The following is a 14310-nucleotide window of genomic DNA, read 5'->3' on the forward strand; positions in this document are numbered from 1 at the left end:
TGCTGCACCAGCCTGCATTCCTACCAATAGCGCAAAAGTGTTCTCCTTTCCTCACATCCTGACTGGTACTTGTTTTTTGTTGATTTGTTGTTTGCTGATTTATTGATAATAGCCATTCTGACAGATATGAGGTGATATCTCATTTTTGTTTTAATTTGCATTTCTCTGATAATTAGTAATATTGAGCATCTTTTCATATACCTATTGGCCATCTGTATGTCCTCTTGGAGAAGTGTCTATTCAGGTCCTTTCCCAATTTTTTAATTGGATTTTTTTGGGGGTGTTCAGTTCTATAAGTTTTTTTATAAATTTTAGATGTTAACCCTTATAAGATGTACCATTGGTAAATATGTTCTCCTATTTAGTAGGTTGTCTTTTTATCCCACTTTTGGGAATTTATCTGAAGAAATCTGAAACACTAATTCAAAAGACTATAAGCACCCCTGTGTTCATTGCAGTGTTATCTGCAATAACCAAGGTTTGGAAGCAGCCCAAGAGGCCATCAGTAGATGAGTGGATAAAACAACTATGGGTCATTTTTACAATGGAGTACTACTTGGCTGTAAAAAAGAAGAAAATTTTACCCTTTGTGACAGCATGGATGGTCCTGGAAAACATTATGCTAAGAGAAATCTGTTTGAAAAATACCATGTGATTTCACTTATATGTGGAATATAATGAACAAACTGAACTAACAAGCAAAATAAAGACTGACTCAAAAATAGAAAGCAGGCTGACAGCTCTGGGTGGAGGGTTGAGGGTAGGAGGATTAGACCAAAAAAAGAAAAAGGACTCAAGGACACAGATAAAAGTGTGGTGACTGAGGGGGATAGAGGGGTGGGTGAAGGTGGGATGGGGTATAAGGGTGATAAATGGTAATTGATAAAATACAATAAAAAAAAGAGAAATCTAGTTAAACAATGGTAAACAGATTTTTATCCTACAGATTTTTTCCAGAGTCTTCAATAGGCTAATATACATTTTGAATATTCAGGAAAGTTCCATAGCAGGAGGAGGCAAACTACTAGTTTATGTTGGCAAATGTGGCCCACAGTTTGTTTTTGTATAACCCACAAGCTAGGAATATTTATTACACTTTTAAAGGCTTGAAGGAAACAAAGAATAAGGAGAATAAGAGAGGAGAGGAGAAGAGGAAAATAAGAAGGGGAAGAAGAAGAAGGAGAAGGAGCAGGAAAATAAGGAGAAGAAGGAGGAGGAGAAGGAGGAGAAGGAGGAAGGAGGAGGAGGAGGAGGAGATGAAGAAGGAGAAAGAAGAAAAGGAATAAGGAGAAGGAGAAGGAATAATAACAGACCATATATAGACCACAAAGCCTAAAATATGGCTTTTTACAGAAAAAGCTTGCCACTCCCTAGTCTATAGTACGTAAGTTGTCCCAAATGCATTTGCTCCAGAACCCTTTGGTGGAGGATGGTCTCCATGACATTAGCATTTTGCTGCACAAATACTACAAGGCACTGATGGGGATAGACCAACATAGGATTAACAAAAAAAAAAAAATCTGACAATTTTCCAATTAATTTGAATTTTGTACAGTCAAGATTATTAAAGATTTGATTGATGTTATTGGACATTCAGTCCCATCCTTCTACACAATGTTGGTCCACTCATAAAAATAACTGACTTTTTTCTTCATTTGCATAACTACAAGGGAGAAACACCATTTCACACATTGCATATTTTTCCCCCATGGCCATTCTGCCACCTACACTGATACTTCAGTATATTTGTTCTCCTGCTTCAACCCACTCACTCTGAATATAATAAAATTCCATCTTTATTTTTCCATTCCTTCAATTTTGCTGAAAATGCTTCCTTGATAAACCAGATGTTTCACAGCTTGGTTCTCTAATTTTTTTTCTGAAACTGTTTCTTAAAGGAAGTATTTAAGGTTGTTTTCTTTCTATATATCTTTAAGTACTTTTTGAAAGAAACAAATTGAAAAATATGCACAGGGGTCTCCAAGATGGCAGCCTAGGTAAACATGGCTCATCTCCTCACACAACCACATCAAAATTATAACTAAACTCTAAGACAACCAACACTCAGAAACAGCAGAAATAAGCTGAGTGGAAGTCCTGCAACCATGAATTTAAAGAAGAAACCACATTCATCCAAACTAGCAGGAAGGGCACAGATGCAGAACAGGCTATTCTCTCACTCATGTGTGGTGGGGAAAAAACTGGAAGGGATATCTTGCGAGCAAGGAGTTGCAGCCCCACACCATGTCTCCATCCCAGGGTTCCAGTCCCAGGAAGATAAGTCCCCAGGGCATCTGACTGTAAAAACCAGTGGAAATTGAGTGGGTGGAATAAATATCTAGATTCCTAGGCAGTTCCTCTTAAAGGACCTGCATGTGGACTTACTCAGATTCATCTCCACTGAGCTCCAGCACCAGGGCAGCAGCTTGAAAGGCACAAGTGACCTACAGGGAAGAACTTAATGTCTGGCATCAGAGTAAGAGCTGGGGGACAGCTTTATCCAAGACAGAACTGCTGGCAGAAGCCACTACTCTGCTTTTGAAGGCTCCCCCAACAGAGCCACAGAACACAGCAGGCATCATATCTGAGACTGTATCAAGCTGGCTCACATTGTTTGCCCCACCCTGGTGATTCCCTGAGACTCCACTTCACCCAGATGATGGGCTCACCCAAGCGGTTTACAGTGGCTTTTCCATGTGAATGACTTGGCTCATGCTTCTGATATTCCTAAATCCTCTCAAACAAGCAGCAGCTGGCCTCAATGAGCCCCCATACCTTGCTAAGTGGCCCCATGTATGTCACTATTAGTTGCTGGCCTTGTTTCACAGCCTGGCCTCATCAGGGCAACTCTAAGCCCAACACAAGAAGCTGCCAGCTGCAGATTGCTTTATACCTTATGCAAGTCATCCTGGACAAACACAAGTTGGTACCATAGATCTGCTGAAGTAATCCATGCTCTGTGGAGTGGAGCCCTGCACAGCTAATCCTCAACAGAAAGCAGAGGATGGTGGTCAGTGGTCACCACCAGTCCTTGCAACTGACTGACCTGGGTAAAACTCTCCCATTGGCCTGACAACAACAATCAAGGCTCAACTACAAAAGAACAGTGTACCCAGACCACACAGAGGGAGCAACTGGAGTACCCAGCTAGGGTGATAGGGGAGGTTGTGCTACTGGACCCCATATGACACCTACTACATTAGACCACCCTACAAAGAAGGGTGTCATAGATGCTCTACATAATACATAAAAAGAAACACAAGGAGACTGCCAAAATGAGGAGCCAAAGAAACATGGCTCCAATGAAAGAACAGAAAAATACTCCAAAAAAAGAGAACCAAACAAAATAAAGATAAGCAATCTTTCAGATGCAGAGCTCAAAATACTAGTTATAAGGATTCTCAAGGACCTTAGTGAGTATCTCATCAACATAAAAAAGATCCAGTCAGAAATGAAGGATACACTAATTGAAATAAAGAACAATTTACAGGGAATAAGCAGTAGAGTGGATGAAGCTGCAAATCAAATGAATGACTTGGAACATAAGAAAGCAAAAAACAACCAATCAGATCAACAAGAAGAAAAAAGAGAATCAAGATGGAAGAGGTATAAATGGAAGTCACACTGACCTCCTCCTAGGACCAACCTGGAATTACAGCTAAATTGTGGAGAAATCACCTGGAACAAACAATTGAACGATAGCAAGAGAGGAGCCTTATAACCTCTGACAGACAGAAGAATCAGCTTTAGTAAAACCTAATTGGTAAGGAGTGTGGAAGAGACTCGAGAAGGTGGGTGGGGTGCCCACAGGCGGCAACTCCAGAAGGATATTGAAATGGCCAGTTGGATCCCCATCAGAAGAGTGGGATCTAAATCATAAGCGGAGATCTCCAGCCTATAGCGCCAGAACCCAAAAGGTACACAGATAACAGCCAGCTGCAAAAAGCAACAGGGTTGCTCTCTGCTAGAGACAGGTGGCTGGAGAGGCAAAGAAACTTTTAAAGGGACAATGGATAAACTTTTATTTGCAGCCACTTACTCTGGGCTCTGGCAGAGGCGGGGGCAGAGTGGGCTAGAGACACCAGAGGAGAGACTGGGAAAGGAGGCATTGGAAAGAGAACTGAGAGAGTAGCCAGTGGGATCCCGGTGCTGACTCCTCTCCCATATGGCAGGAGCCATCTTACTCAAGCAGACCACTCCCTCCCTTGAGTGGCAACAGTGTGAGAGGACACAATAGTGATGTCCCTAGGAGGGGCTCGGCCCTGGCCCAGTGGTGCTAAAGCCTGACTGTTGAGTACAGAGTGGCAGCTACAGATAAAAGAACCCTGGCTAAAGGGGGTGCAGAGTGGTCTAGAGACCCTTGAGGAGAGACTGAGGCTTTGGAGAGAGAACTGAGAGAGTAGCCAGGGAGATCCAGGTACCGACTCATCCCTCATACAGCAGCAGCCACCTGGCTCAGGCAGATCCCTCCCCTGAGGGGCAGCAGCATCAGAAGACAAAATAACCCTTCCCCCACCCCAGGAGGGACTCTGCCCCACCCTGTGGTGTCTAAGACAGTTTGCTGAGTGCAGAATGACTAGATTAACAGTTGAAGGAGACAGCCACAGACTGTAGATTCCTGCAAGTCTTGAAAAGACTGCCTAAGGTCAGACAGGATCAACTTCTGACATCATCAGAGGCAGATCCAGAAAGAAAAAACAGCGGTCTTCTACCATAGAAGTTCACACCACAAAGTCAGGAAGTTAAGACAGATCAATTTAAGAAGCAGAAGCACAAAAGAAGAGTCTCACAAATAATGGGAAGACAAAGAAACATCCTCAACTGAGGTGAAAGAAAAAAATGCCCAAAAAGAGAACTAAATGAAATAGAGGCAAGTAAACTATCAGATATTGAGTTCCAAACAATGGTTCTAAGAAAGCTCAATGAGCTCAGTGAGTTAAGAGAGAATTACAAAAAACGATAGGGAAACTATGAGGAACTTACTGCAAACTATATCAGCATGAAAAAGGACATAGAAACTCTCAATAAGAGCCAAGAGGAAATGAAGAATACAGTTTCTGAATTGAAGAACACAGTAGAAGGAATCAAAAGCAGGCTAGATGAAGCAGAGGATTGAATCAGTGAGCTAGGGGACAAGATAGGAAAAAGCTCCCAGAAAGAACAAGAAAATGAAAAAAGACTCAGAAAGAATAAGGAGGTGTTTAGGGAAATGCAGGATAACCTGAAACATAATAATATCCATATTATAGGGATACCAGGAGAAGAAGAGGAGGAAGGGAGAGAAAACCTGTTTGACATAGTAATGATGGAAAACTCCCCTAATTGGAGGAGAGAATAAGTCACACAAGTCCGGAAGCACAGAGGGTCTCATTCTAGAGGAACCCACTGAGGTCCACTCCAAGACACATCATCATTAAAATGGCAACTGTCAAAGACAAACAGAGAATCCTAAAGGCAGCAAGGAAGAAAGAGGTAGTAACATACAAGGGAGCTCTGGTAGGGCTAGCAGCTAATTTTTCAACAGAAACACTACAAGCCAGAAGAGAATGGCAAGAAATATTACAATAAATGAAAAGCAAAGGCCTGCAGCCAAGACTGCTCTACCCAGCAAGGCTCTCAAATATAATGGAAGGCAAGATAAGGAGTTTCCCAGACAAAAGAAGGCTAAAAGAATACACCTCCACTAAACCAGCACTGCAAAATATGCTAAAGGGACTGCTTGAAGAAGACGAAGAAAAAGAGTTTATGAATACCCAGCTCCTTTCACAGTCACCTGTACTTGATATTACCAATATTTTTATTACTTATTAATCTGATTTTGACAATGATGTGTTAGTTTAATTGTTTCTTTATTATTTGTTGAAACTAAACCTGTTTTTTTATATTTCTTGCCTATTTCTATTATTTTTAAAAAGCTTTAAACGACTTGTTGGTATTCTTTATCCATTTTTTGACTAAATATTTGTAGAATTTTGTCCCTAAAAAAACCCCAAACAAACTATTAACCCTGTTTTAGATGTGTTGCAAAGATTTTCATATTCTATTGTCCTTTAACTTTTTTGTATGTCTATTACTGTATAGTCTTAAATATTTATCATAGTTATATTGTCAATATTTTACTCTTTAGCCTCTGGGTTTGAATATGTTACTTCAGGGTAAGAGAAATATTATTTTTTATTTTCTCCTGAAACTTCTTAGATTCTATATATTGATTTTTAACTCACCTGAATATTTTTAGTATAATGTGTGAAACAGCGCTCTATATTTGTTTTATTTCAAGTAATAGTGGTCCATGTACCTTCTTTGTTGAATAAACCTTATTTTACCCGTTGACTTGAAATATCAATTTAATCATATATTACATTGTTCAACAGATATGTATGTTTGTTTCTAAAATGCTCATTTTATGTCATTGATCTACTTGATTATTTCTGTGCTAGTGTCATATTTTTTTCATTGCTGAGGCTTTATAATAGATTTCAATTTTTTAATATTTCATAATGGATTTTGGTATTAAAAAATAAATTAATAAAATCAGTTTGCATTATAAAAAAAGAAAGAAGGAGGGAAGGAACTCCTACTTTTTGTGACAACATGGATGGAACTGGAGAATATTATCCTAAGTGAAATAAGCCAGTTGGTGAAAGACAAATACCATGTGATCTCACCTATAAGTGGAATCTATTAAAAATAATAAACTAAGGAACAAAATAAACTATAAGCATGGAAACATGGAGCAGACTGAAAGTGACCAGAGGGGATGGGGAAGGAGGACAATGGTGGAAGGAAGGAGAAGGGACTAGACAAAGAACTTATCTGAATGACCCATGGACATGTTCAACAGAGTGGGAATTGACTGTGAGAGAGGGGGCAAGGTGTATGGGTGGAGGAGGGCAAAGGGGGCAAAACTGAGACAACTGTACTAGAATAAACATGATTTTAAAATTTTAAAAAAAGGATACTCAAAGTGATGAAAAGCAAAGGCCTAAACCAAGATTACTCTATCTAGCAAAGGTATCATTTAGAATCGAAGGCAAGATAAAGAGTTTCCCAGATATGAAAAGCTCAAGGAGTTCATCATCATCAAAAAATAAAAAAGGAATCTAAAAATTGATGATAGTATAAGTAGCCTGTGGGACAACTTCAAGCATACCAACACTCACATCATAGGCATTACAGAAGGAGAAGAGAAAGAGCAAGAAATTGTAAATCTATTTGTAAAAATAACGAAAGAAAGCTTTCCTAATTTGGTGAATGAAATAGACATACAACTCCATGGAGCACAGAGAGTTCCAAAGAGATGGACCCAAAGAGAACCACACCAAGATACATCTTAATCAAAATGCCAAATGTTAAAGATAAAGAGAGAATATTATTAGCAGCAGTAGAAAAGCAAGTAGTTGCAAGGGTGTTCCCATAAAACTGCCAGCTGATTTCTCAAAAGAAACTTTGCAGGCTAGAAGGGATTGGCAAGAAATATTCAAAGTCATGAAAAGCAAGGACCTACAAACCAAGATTACTCTACCAGAAAAGCTATCATTTAGAATCAAAGAGCAGATAAAGAGCTTTCCAGACAAGAAAAAAACTGAGGAGTTAATAATCATAAATCATTATTATATGAAATATTAAAGGGACTTATTTATGAAAAAGATCAAAACTATGAACAATAAAATGACAATAAATGCATATCTATCAACTATTGAATATAAAAAACAAACTAAGCAAACAAGCAGAATAGAAAAAGAATCATAGATACAGAGAATGGTTTGATGACTGACAGATGGGAGTGGGTATTGGGGGAATAGGTGAAAAGGTGAAGGGATTAAGAAACACCAATTGGTAGTTATAGAATACTCACACATATGTACAGTATAGAAAATGGAGAAGCCAAAGACCTTTAATGCATGACCCATGGATATGAACAAAGGTGTGGGGATTGCCAGAGGGAGTTGAGGGTGCTCTGAGGAGGGTGGCAAAGAGGAAGAATTGAGACAACTGTAACAGTAAAATCAATAAAATATAATTTTAAAATATTTACAATGTGAATTACTAATAGCTGCAAAACAGTTATGGGGTAGAGTAATGTAACAAGAATAGAACATTAGACCTGTGTATAATGTGCGGATGTTTTTAAAGATGTTTATCATGTTTATTGAATTCATATCAAAATATATTCTTTTTAGAGATGGACTTTGGGAAGAGACATAGAAAATTTAGAAGGTCTCCTGAAATCACAGATAAATAAATATGTAGTAATGAAAGTGTGGGACGGTACTTTGAATGTGGGCTAGATATGTTTCCAAAGAATATAATATAGAAAGGGAAAAATATAAACTTCACATTGAGAAACTTGGCAAATACTACCTTAACCAGATGACCAAGTTTAACATTATCAGTGATGCCTTACAGCTGTCAAGTACTCTCAATACGATGTTATGAAAAGGGTACTCAACCTCTGTGATATTATTTACAAAAATCTATAACCATAGTTTTATCATAAAAAAGCAATAGACTAACCCACATTGGGGGACATGCTAGAAAATACTTGACTAGTACTCCTCAAAAGTGTCAAGATAATCATGAAAAAACAAGGATAAATAAGAAATTGTCACTGGAAGACATGAATATACTTATAAGGAAACATGACAACTAAATACAATGTGGCATTCCAGATTGGATCTTGGAACAGGAAAAGTACTTTAAAGAACTCCAAATAAGTTAATTTAATAGCAATGTATCAATATTGGTTTCTTAATTTTGTCTAATATATGATCATGTATGATAGTAACATTAGGGGAAACTGAAACTGGGTGAGGGATATATAGGAACTCTCAGTACTATTTTTGCTACTTTACTGCAAATATAAGACTGTCCTAAAGTAAAAAGTTTATTTAAAAGTTTTCTTTTTCTTTTTCTTTTTTTGGAGGGGCGCGTAGATCTACTATTTATTGGGCAAATTTCCAAAGCACTGTGCATCACATACACTATCTCAATTGTTTCTCATGGAAGTCCTATGAGATAGGTATTATGTCCAGATCTTACAGAGAATAAAACAATTTCAGAAAAATAACCTGTTTGCCCATGATCACACTGCTATAGAGAAGCCAAAACATAAGTGTCTTCTAATAGGTGAAATGTGTTTACATGGAGGAGAGCAAACAGCTCTTTTGCATTTGTACTATGATCTTGAGCCAGTAGGTTTTTTGAATGTGTGTGATAATGGAAACCTAAATTAAGATGCAGTGCCTTTTGATTAAGAAGCCATTAAGTCCTAGAATATGCTATGAAAGCCAGCATAGAATCTCTTACAGTGAAGGGAATGTAGTTTAGATTGAAGGGCTGGTGTGCATTCTCTGTAAGATAACTGTTTATTTCAGGTTCCCACCAAGACCTGCAGCTCTGTGACTTGAAAAATATTTTTTTAAGCCCAAGGTCATGGCTGCTTATGAAAAAATCAATGACTATACAGGGCTTTCCCATTTAGCTATTCACTTTTACATTCTTAGGTGAAGGTGGTAAATGTAATACAGAAAAGATGACAGACTGCCCTGCTCAGAGCCATCAAAAGCCCAAGGAGAAATATGGGACATGTTTACGTCAGTGGCTGACTCTTCTAACTTGGGCCTGGCCAGCAGTACTCCTGATAACTGGTAAGGGCCTTGCCAACTGTTGAGATGACCAGAGTCCAATGATTCTGATTCTGAATATGTTCTTTGGTGTGATTACTCTCGGTGTGGTGCAGCAAGAGCAGGCTTTTATAGAGGTTAAGAAGTCTCCATTTACAACCCAGGTCACCTGCTGAGTCTCATGAGTTTTCCAGAGGGAAGAATGTCATTCCTAGATTATGGCCTCTGAGAATTTTGTACTCATCATATACATGTAAGAATTGTTCCCCTTATACATATCCTGGAAAAATGTGTAAACTCTCCTATCATCTTGATTTATATAATATTTCTGTTATAAAACATGTTGCTGCTGAGAATATAATGGAGAAAGTCATGGCTAGGACTGGAGCAGTCCAGGTAGGAAGAGATGTGATTTTACATAACAGCTGTGTAAGACTGAGAGGGGCCTTGTGGCTTTTGGTGACACAAGCTAAGTTTTTTTTGGTTTTTGGTTTTTGTTTTTTGGCGCTGAGTTCTCCACTTCTGCCAAAACAGCAACCCCTACACATTAGGGAAGGTAGATACTGATATTTTGCCACAAGTCAGAGTTATCTGGGAACTCTGGGTACCTGGGAAGTGAACCCAATGGCTACCTGGGAAGTGAGAACTAACTTTAAATGACATTCTGGTGATGAGGGGGCTGTCTAGAAGGTGAAAATGGTGGGATAAGCAAACTGTGCCATTTCCGCACACTCTAATTTAGAAAAGGGATTCAAGCTCTATTCCCCATGGCTCTTTTTTCTTTTAAATTTAACCTTTATTTTTTTTTACATTACCTCTTGTCCCATTATACCTCCTCCCCTCCAGCAATCACTACTATGTTGTCCGTGTCCATGAATCCTTTTTCCTTATGCTCAATCCATCCACACCCTAACCACCCCTCCACTAGCTGTCAGCCTGTTCTCCATATATGGGTCTATCCCCATTTTCCTTGTTAGTTCAGTTTTTTCACCAGATTCCTCAAATGAGTGAAATCATATGGTATTTGTCTTTCTCTGACTGGCATATTTCACTTAGCATAATGTTCTCTAAATCCACTCATACTGTTTCAAGGGTAAAATTTTCTTCTTTTTTATGACCAAGTAATATTCCATTACATAAATGTTCCATGGTTGTTTTATCCACTCATCTATTTATGGATGCTTGGGCTGCTCTCATATCTTGACAAGTGTAAATAACACTGCAATGAACAGAAGGGTGCTTATGTTCTTTCGAATTTGTGTTTGGGTTCCTTCAGATATATTTCCAGAAGTGGGATCACTGGGTCAAAAGGCAGATCCATTTTTAATTATTTGAGGAATATTCATGCTGTTTTCCTCAGTGGCTGCACCAATCTGCATTCCCACCTACAGTGCACTAGGGTTCCCCTTTCTCTACATTCTCACCAATACTTGTTTGTTGATTTATTGATGATAGCCCTTCCTGACAGGTGTGAGATGGTATCTCATTGGGGTTTTAATGTGCATTTCTCTGACAATTAGTGACTTTGAGAGACTTTTCATATGTCTATTGACCATCTTTATGTCTTCTTTGGAGAAGTGTATATTCAGGTCTTTTGCCCATTTTTTAAATTGGGTTGTTTGTTTCTTTGCTGGTGAATTTTTTAAGTACTTTGTATATTTTAGATATTAACCCCTTATCAGATGTATCAGCCAATAAGTCCTCTCATTCTGTGAGTTGTCCTTTTATTTTGCTGATGATTTCCTGTGCTGTGCAAAATTTTTTTAGTATGATATAGTTGCATTGGCTTATTTTTTTTTCTTTTGTTTCCCTTTGGGGTGATATACCTGATAAAATATTGCTACAAGCAATGTCCAAGATTTTGCTGCTTATGTTTTCTTCTAGGATTCTTATGGTTTCAAGTCTAACATTTAAGTTTTTGATATATTTTGAATTTATTCTTGTGTGTGGTGTAAGGAGATGGTCTAGTTTCATTTTTCTGCATCTATCTGTCCAATTTTCCCAACGCCATTTATTGAATGAATGATCTTTAGCTCATTGTATGTGCTTGCTTCCTCTGTTGAATATTAATTAACTATAAAAGTGGGGGTTTATTCCTAGGCTCTCTATTCTGTTCCATTGATCTATGTGTCTGTTTTTATGCCAGTACCATGCTGTTTTGATTACTGTGACATTATAGTATAGTTTGATATTAGGTAGCACGATTCCTCCAACTTTGTTGTTTCTCAGGATTGCTGTTCCTATGCAGGACTATTGTGGTTCCATATAAATTTCTGAAATATTTGTTCTAGTTCTGTGAAATATGTCATTGGAATCTCGATAGAAATTGTGTTGAATCTATAGATTGCTTTGGGTAGTATTGATATGTTACTGATGTTAAATCTTCCTATCCATGAACATGGTTTGTGCTTCCACTTACTTGTATCTTCTTTAATTTCTTTCTTCAGTGTCTTATAAATTCCAAGTACAGTTCTTTTACATCAATGTTTAGGCTTATTCCTTGGTATTTTATTCTTTTGATGAAATTGTGAATGTGTTTGTTTTCTTGATTTCCCTTTCTGTTAGTTCATTTTGGCATATAAAAATGCAACTAATTTCTGGACATTAATTTTGTATCATGCTACTTTGCTGAATTCATTTATCAGTTATGGTAATTTCTGGGTGGAATCTTTGAGATTCTCTATGTACAGAATCATGTCATCTGTGGATAAAGACAATTATACTACTTCCTTTCCAATTTGGATGCCTTTTATTTCTTCTTATTCTATAATTGCTGTGGCTAGGACTTCAGTACTATGTTGGAAAAAAAAAGTGAAAGTGGACATCCCTGCCTTTTCCCATCCTTACGGGGAACACTTGTAGTTTTTACCTCTTGAGTATGATGCTGGCAGTAGGTTTGTCATATATGGCCTTTATTATGTTTAGGTATATTCCCTCTAATCACACTTTGCTTAGAGTTTTTAACAAAAATTGGTGTTGGATTTTATCAAATGCTTTTCCTGCATCTGTTGAAGTGATCATTTGTTTTTTTCCTTCATTGTGTTTATGTGGTGAATCACAATTTTTGATTTGTGAAAGTTGTACCAGCCTTGCATTTCTGGAATAAATCCCACTTGATCATGGTGTATGATCTTTCTGATGCATTGCTGTGTTCAGTTTGATAATAATTTGTTGAGGATTTTAGCATCTATGTTCATCAGAAATATTCGCCTATAATTTTCTTTCTTTGTCGTGTCTCTCTCTGGTTTTGGAATTAGATAAGGAAAGCCTTGTAAAATGAGTTTGGGAGCCTTCCATCCTCTTGAATTTTATGAAATAGTATGGGAAGCAGAGGTGTTAGTTTGTTTTTTAGAATGTTTGGTAAAATTCCCATGTGAAGCCATCTGATTCAGGGCTTTTGTTTGTTGGGATTATTTTTTATTACTCCTTCAATTTCACTAAGTATTTTTTTTGGGGGGTTGGTATTTCTTTTATTTTAAATTTATTTTTGTTCAGTTATAATTGTCCCACCTCTTTCTCCGTTGCTCACCCCAACCCTGCCATCTCCCCCTGACTCCGACAATCTATTCCCCACATTGTTCACACCATGAGTCCTTTAATTGTGTTCCTTTGTTTGCCACTTTTCCTTCTTTCCCCTGTTATCCCTCACCCTCCTCCCCTCTGGTCACTGCCAGTTTGTTTTTTATTTCCTAGTCTCTGGTTCTATTTTGCTAATTTGTTTGTTTTGTTGATTAGGTTCCACTTGTAGGTGAGGTTGATTTAGTTTTGGAAGATTGTATGTTTCTAGGATTTTATGCATTACATCCAGGTTTCCAGTTTGTTGGCATATAGTTGTTAATAATATTTTCTTACAATCTTTTGCATTCATTAGTGTCAGCTCTTATTGCTCCTCTTTCATTTCTGATTTTACTTACTTGAGTCTTTTCTCTCTCTCTCTCTTTTTTTTTTTTTTGAGGAGTCTTTTTAAAGGTATGTCAAACTTGTTTACCTTTTCAAAGAACCAGGTGTTGGATTCATTGATGTTTTGTATTAGACTCTGATGTTTTTTTAGACTCTATTTCACTTATTTACACTCTGATCTTTATTATTTCCTTCCTTCTACTTGCTTTGGGCTTTGTTTGTTGTTCTTTTTCAAGTTCTTTTAAATGTGAAGCTAGATTGTTTATTTGAGCTTTTTCTTGTTTTTCTGAGATAGGTCTGTAATGCTATGAGTTTCCCTCAGTATTGCTTTCCCAGTGTCCCCCAGATTTTGGATTGTTGTGTCCTCATTTTCATTTGTTTCAAGATATCTTTTGATTTCTTCCTTGATCTCATTGTTGATCCTTTCATTGTTTAAATAACATGATATTTACCTTCCATGTCTTTGAGTGTTTTTCACTGTTCTTCCTGTGATTGATATCTAGTTTCATAGAATTGTGGTCAGAAAAGATGTATGATATGATTTCAGTCATCTTAATTTTATTGAGACTTATTTTGTGTCTGCACATGTAGTCTTTCCTAGAAATTGTTCCATGTGCACTTGAAAAGTATGTATATTCTGCTGCTTTGGGATGAAATGCTCTGAAGATATCAATTAAATCCATTTGATCTAGTGTGTCATTTAAGGCAGCCCTCTCTTTGTTGATTTCCTGCCTGGGAAATCTACCCATTGAAGTCAATTGTATTAAAATCTCCAATTCTATAA

This window comes from Pteronotus mesoamericanus, unplaced genomic scaffold, assembly GCF_021234165.1.
Source record: "Pteronotus mesoamericanus isolate MK-2021 breed Mesoamerican mustached bat unplaced genomic scaffold, CSHL_Meso_final contig_94, whole genome shotgun sequence".
In the NCBI taxonomy this organism is placed as follows: domain Eukaryota; kingdom Metazoa; phylum Chordata; class Mammalia; order Chiroptera; family Mormoopidae; genus Pteronotus; species Pteronotus mesoamericanus.